We start from the raw sequence: 6118 nt of genomic DNA, 5'->3' as shown, positions 1-6118 counted from the left end.
ATTTATTTGCCTGTGAACACAGCATCAGCTACTAAATATATAAGGAAGGATTCAAACTGACTTCTGAGTACAATATCTTCTATTGGGTAAGCATTAAGATTCCTGCTCATATCTGCTTTTTATCCTATCCACATAAAACATATATGACTTGGCTTATATTGAATCTTGGCATTTCCCAAATTAGAGTATTAGTAACTATAATATCTCATGACTTGCAAAGGATTTGTTGGATGAGGAGGAGAACATCTTTTTAAATTACAGAATAGAAAAAATATATATGTGGGTGTGCCTTCTAAACCAATTGAAACAATAATTTCAACAGTTGCAGGTTATAAGATAAACCCACATAAATCATTAACTTGTCTATAAATTATCAACAAAACTAGAAAGCAGAGAAAGAGAAATTACACTTAAAATAACTAGAGAGAATATAAAATATATGAGAGTATGCTTACCTAGACACACACAGGAACAATATGAATACAACTGCACAACAGTATTTACAGAAATAAAGAAAGACTGAAATAATTGGAGAAATATGAATTGCTTGGGGCAGGCTGAACCAATTAAAAATGCCAATATTATATAAATTATTTTACTTATTTAATGCTATAACGAACCATCAAAGGATTGCTTTATAGAGTTATAAAAAAAAGTAAAAATAAAACTCATCTGGAGGAATAAAAGAACAGGGATCTCACTAGAATAATGAAAAAAGTAAGAGTCATAGTTTTACAGTGTCCTGTAAACCCAACGACTCTAGCTGTTGGGTTAAAGACTTTGACAATGGAAAAAAATAATCTTTGCAGCAACCTTTTCTGACGACGGTCTTGTTTCTAATATATGTAAAGGACAAAAGCCATTCCTCAATATAAAAATTTTCAAAAGATACAAACTGGTAGTTCTCAAAGGAAACAATACAAGCTGTTAACCATATAAAAAAAGAATGCTCCAAATTATTAATAGAGAAATACAAATTAAAGGAACTCTAAGGTTCCATCTCAGAACCATAAAAAAGACTGCAAAAAAAAATTGATGCCCCCTGAAGGCATTACAAGAAGATTAGTTTATTAATGTGTATTTGGTAGAGCTGCAAATGGTCCAGTCATCCATACTTTTTGGTCCCAGTGGTCTATATGACATAGATATCAAAGTGGGAAAAATTCCCATGTATGACATATTCATAGAAACTTTATTTAAAATGGCAAAAAAACTGAAAACTAAGAGTTATCCATCACTTAGGGAATAAATTTTGGTATGTGAATATAATGCAATATTATTATACCATTAAGAAATTATGAAAAATATAACAAAATAATAAATATATTTATTTATAGAATAAAATAATAACTAATAAAAAGGATTAATTTTTGAGAAACTGGGGAAGACTTTCATAAACTGATAAGAGTGTGAGATGAACAGACCAGTAGAAGAATGTATACCAAAATGACATTGTGAAGAAAATCACTGTGCAAGACCTGAGACCACTGATAAATGAAATTACCAATTATTATTCTAGAAGACTGAAGAAGTATGCTACCCACTTCCTCACAGAGGGATGATGATTTCATGTTAGGATTAGACATTAATTTTTGGATATGGCTGATATGGAACTTTGTTTTGCTTGACTACATGTGTACTAGTTTTGAATGTTTTGTTTTTTAATTTGATAGAAAGAAATAGAGGGAAAATAGAGCTAGAGTTCACCACCCACCCACCCCCAAAAAAAGAACATAAAGAAAGCCCAAAGAATTAATAGAAAAATAGAATAACTTTAAATTTTTTCATGTTGAATTTATCATATACTTTAAGAGAAAAGATAATCTATATGTTAGAGATTTGTAGTTTCATGAAGTTTCTCTTTCCATTCTACAATGTATAATAGCTCATTTTACTTGTTTTTTATTATGTTCAGAATTTATCAATTAAAAAAACTGATCTTCCTATAAGAATCAGCTCAGGTACTAACTACCACCTTTATGAAACCCTCTAGTAGTTAATGGGTTGGAAGGAACACCATATCTATCTTCAAATATGTGAAGAATTGTCATGCAAATCGACAGTACAAAACAAGTCCTAAAACAGAAAAAAATTTCTATGACAGTAGTAGTTCAATGATTTTATAGCATATTGAATAATCAAAAACCAAGAGTGTTGACAATGTTGATGGGAAACAATGTGACTGCGTAGCTATTTCCTGGAAGGAAATTTCTAGCATCCTAGAATTCTGTCTTTTGTTGTTGTTATTTAGTCAGTTAATCATGTCTGACTCTTCATGACTCCATTTGATGTTTTCTTGGCAACGATATTAGAGAGGTTTGCCATTTCCTTCACTAGCTCATTTTACAGATGAGGAAACTTCTGTCCTTAACCCTGTGCAGTTCAACATTTTTACTATCAGTTTGAGTGAAGAACCAAATGGCATGATTATCAAATTTGCTAATAGCACAAAGGCAGGAGAAATAGTATAATGAATGCTAGAATTGGATTCAGAATATCTCAATGGATTGTAATACTAGATTGAAATGAACAAGTTAAAATCAAGCAGGAATAAATGAAAAGTCTTGGATATTGGTCAAAAATAAGCCACACGAGCACAAGATGGGAGAGAACTAACTTCATAGTAAACTATGCATTATCCTGAGTGTTTCACTTGACCAGAAGGTCACTATGAGTTACATAGTATAATACAACTACTTAAAAAAAGCTAATAAAATTTTAAATTCCATGAATGCAAATATTATTATACAAATTTAGGCCATATGAAGGGAAGTCCCATCTGGTCAGAGCACATATGTAAATTGTATTCAATTCTACATATTAAGAGGGCATTGACAAAGTGGTGTTTTCCTAGAAGGTGACCAAGCAACAATATTTACTAAGCACCTACTGTGGGCATTGTGCTAACTGTTGAGCATTCAAATACAAAGAAGAAAACACTCCCTATTCTAAAGGAGCTAATGAGAGAGATAACAAGTATAGATAAAAATATATACAACATAAATGTAAAATTAATAAATATAAATCTATACAAAGTAGCTAAATGCTGGTTAGTTGTTGTCCTTTGTACTTAAAGAGGACCAAAATGATATCACTAGGGCGATATCTTTTGACTCAAACGTAAATTGGATTTAAGTAAGGCAGAGTTGCACAAAATTGTCAGCTTCACTCTCTTTTCCAGACAGCCAAGTCTAGTGGCAAGATGAAAGTCAAGTTGGCTGGTGATGGCCTGGGATGCAGTGGATGACTTTGGCATCTTCCATACCTAACCAAGTTCTAAGAGTTCCACTGTGCCTACTTTAGACACCTTCATGGCCCTTGGAACAAATTGTTCTCATCTGCCCATTCCACTAGAGAAAGTCTTCTCTTCCTTCACATCCTTGGGTTAGACACCCCTCTAATTTGCTGGTAGATTTGAGGCTTGTTAGTTATCTTTAATCAGGTTTAGCCCATCTGCCAGGACAGCTCTACTGAGGTAAGGCCACTGTGTGTGCTACAGCTTCTTGGAGCCACAAGTGAGCCCTGAGTGGACAGGAAAGGAGGAGGAACAGCCCTGAAAAGTGCTTGACAAGTCCTCACACCAAAGATACTAATCTTCCCTAAATACCCTGTACACCCCAGTTAAATGCCAGGTAGTTAGGAAAGAAGGGGAGTAGTTGTTGGGGGAAGGGGTTGGGGAAGCAATCAGTTAAGGTTTTATGCATGTGTGACAAGGCAAAAGATGATCTTCCCCTTTTCTGCTGCTAATTCCCTTTTTCCTTTCTTTTCTTTTTTCATAGCTTTTATTATATTTTCTCCAGATTATATGTCAATACAATTTTTAATAATCATTTTCTGATATTTTGAGATCTGTGTTGTCTCCCTACCTCTCCCCTCTTTCCTCTCCCCTCCCTCACATGACATGTGTTATCATGCAATACATATTTTCATATTCATCATGTTATGAAAGGGGACACATATCACTTATACTAAACAACAATTCATGAAGAAAAAAGGTGAAAAAATTTTTTTTCAATCTGTGTTCAAACTCTATCAGTTCCTTCTATGACAGTGGATAACTTTTTTCATCATGAGCCTCTTGGAGTTGTCTTGGATCTTTGCTTTGCTAATAATAATTAACTCATTCACAATTGATCGCCATACTTTATTGCTGTTACAGTGTACATTGTACTCTGGTTCTGATCACTTCACTTTGCGTCACTTCATATAAGTCTTTCCAGGTTTTTTTGTGATTATCTTGTTTGTCATTTCTTATGGTACAATAGTATTCCCTCACAAGCATAAGCTTGTTCAGCCATTTCCCAATTGATGAACACCCCTAATTTCCAGTTCTTTGCCAACACACAACTGTTGCAAATATTTGGAGATAAATAGGCCTTTTTCCTTTTTCTTTGATATCTTTTGGATATTAAACTCAGTAATGGTATTGCTGGGTCAAGGAAAATGTGCTGCTATTTTCTTTTTAACACAGAGGTTGAGGAGATTAGAACCATAATGGCTTATCATCTCTTTTCTAGAGCAGATCATAAATGTGTGTGTGACATAGTGAAACCATGACTGAATCTAGAATCAGAGTCATGGGTTCAAATCGTACACTTGCAACTTACTACCTATGTAGTTCTGTGTTCCTCATTATCTCTTTGGGACTCAGGTTTCTTTATCTGTACAATAAAAGAATGGGGGATTCAACCAGATCATTCCCTTCCAACTATGACACAATGAAGTCAATGAGGGGGTTGGACTAAATGATTTCTAAGGTTTCTTTTATTTTCTTTTGTTATTTTTATTTTTTATTGTTATCTTACCTTGGATCCTATGTGTCCTTGGGTAGGGGAGAGGTGGGAAGGAGAGGAGTGGTTAGGACAAAGGCAGTAAATACCTCTATGGGCCCCTTCCCTTGAATGCCAGCCAAGGTATCACATACCTCCCCAAGTGCTTAATATCTTCTTGTTGATTGACCGGCTTAATTTACCCATCCTACCAGCAAGTCAGGGTGATGAAACAGGTATCTTGGGCTTGGCCTCAGTAAGTTTTTAAAGCTGTTAAGATTTGTTCTTGGGGCCCCTGCACCTTTTTCTGCATCCCAGTTTCCTTTTCCATGTTCTCTTATTCCTTTGGCATAGTATCATACTGTTCTTCTCCTACTTAGGGTACCACACTGTGGGATACTGCCTGAACTTGATCTTCCCCTAAAATACCTTGTGTTTGCTGGTCTCCACATTTACCTGTCATCTATTCAGTAGGATTCTGATTTTCCACTGAGATTAACTTGATACATTCATTCAGCCAACATGTTAAAGTGCTGATAATAGTTTAAAATATTAGCTTTCTATGTAACAGTTGCATTTTAAAAAAATCTTATCTTCTGTCTTAGAGCTAATACTAAGTATTGGTTCAAAGGTAAGAAAAGTAATAAGGGCTGGACACTTGGAGTTAAGTGACTTCCCCAGGGTTACACAGTTAGGAAGGATATGAAGCCACATTTGAACCCAAGACCATCCCATCTCCAGGCCTACCTCTCTATTCACTGAGTCACCTAGCTTTGCCAGTATTTGAATTTTTTAATTAATTAATTTAGACTATTTTTCCGTGGTTACATGATTCATATTCTTTCCCTCCCCTCCTCTCTCCCCCCTCCCATAGCCAATGAGCAATTCAAATGGGTTTTACATGTATCATTGATCAAGACCTATTTCCATATTATTAATATTTGCAATAGAGTGATTTATTTAGAGTCTCATTTAGAGTCTACATCCCCAATCATATCCCCATCAACCCATGTGATCAAAGAAATGTTTTTCTTCTGCATTTCTGCTCCCACAGTTCTTTCTCTGAATGTGGATAGCATTCTTTCTCATAAGTTCCTCTGGATTGTCCTGAATCATTGCATTGTTGCTAGTAGAGAAGTTTATTATGTTCAATTGTGCCATGATTTATCAGTCTCTGTGTACAATGTTCTCCTGGTTCTGCTCCTTTTGCTCTGCATCAATTCCTGGAGGTCGTTCAAGTTCACATGGAATTCCTCCAGTTCATTATTCCTTTTAGCACAATAGTATTCCATCACCATCAGATACCACAATTTGTTCGATCATTCCCCAATCAAAGGGCATTCCTTCAT

This window comes from Gracilinanus agilis, chromosome 3 (assembly GCF_016433145.1).
Source record: "Gracilinanus agilis isolate LMUSP501 chromosome 3, AgileGrace, whole genome shotgun sequence".
NCBI lineage: Eukaryota > Metazoa > Chordata > Mammalia > Didelphimorphia > Didelphidae > Gracilinanus > Gracilinanus agilis.
Note: the sequence above shows the minus strand (reverse complement) of the source record.